This window comes from Apium graveolens, chromosome 1 (genome assembly GCF_009905375.1).
Source record: "Apium graveolens cultivar Ventura chromosome 1, ASM990537v1, whole genome shotgun sequence".
In the NCBI taxonomy this organism is placed as follows: Eukaryota; Viridiplantae; Streptophyta; class Magnoliopsida; order Apiales; family Apiaceae; genus Apium; species Apium graveolens.
Window position 1 is genome coordinate 147,160,723 of NC_133647.1, and position 1,051 is coordinate 147,161,773.

Sequence of the window (1,051 nt, forward strand, 5' to 3'; positions counted from 1 at the left end):
TCGTCAGGATCCTCCATGGGATCCTCCTCAGCAACTATCCCTTCTAGGACAACATCCTCAACCGCTACATCCTCAATATCAATATCATCCGGTCCTGCGTTAGGACGCTCTATTGGATCCACGATCTGATCTCCAATTATTAATAAAACATCATCGCGTTGATGTTCCTCAACTTCAGGGTTCGGAGTCCCGCTACCATATACGATAACGAACTATGCTTCTATCGCTACATTTATAAGGGTTCCCATAAGGGTTTTAACTGTCAGTACTACGTTAGGTAGTCCGACTATGAACTTGGCAAGAGTTCTTATTATCTTAGTGAACTTATTATCTTAACGTCCCATCATCTCTGAGGTTTATAACGCTTAGCTCTGATACCATTTCTGTAACACCCCCAGATCCGGGGTCGGGGATCCGGGTCGTCACGAGTTCCATTTCCCTTAATAACATCCAATCTTAATAATTACTCAACTACTCTGCACTGTGACCCCACAATAAACACACACACCACACGTTATAGTCTCAGAGATGAACATCCAAAAAAATAATCACAAGTCCTTATATTCCACAATTATCTGCCAATACACCTTAAAAGGTTCTCTGACTAAATTTACATTTCTTTGCCATTATTACAATTCATAAATATACATAAATCTGGTACATCAGAAGTTGAAAGCCTAGCCTATTGGTAGCTCCTACCTCAGCTACGGCGGCATCAGTGCTTCTAGAAAACTGCGGAACGTCTCCTAACCTCTTGCGAATCGGGAGCTTGGTCCGGTTCATCTTATCTATCTGATGTTGTGTGATGAAAGAAGAAAGCAAGGGTGAGCAGCAAGCCCACCAAAATAATATGTATAATGATTAACAATATATGAGCCTTCTCATAGTACTCATGAAAGTCTTGGTCAAAAGAAATGAACCAAGTTGATATCTTAATGCGATGAAGTCGTAAAATATTCAGTATATATATATATACATATATACTTTTCAACATATTCCATGCATAAAACACACAGAGTTCCAGTGTATAACTGTATAAAAATACCGTTGC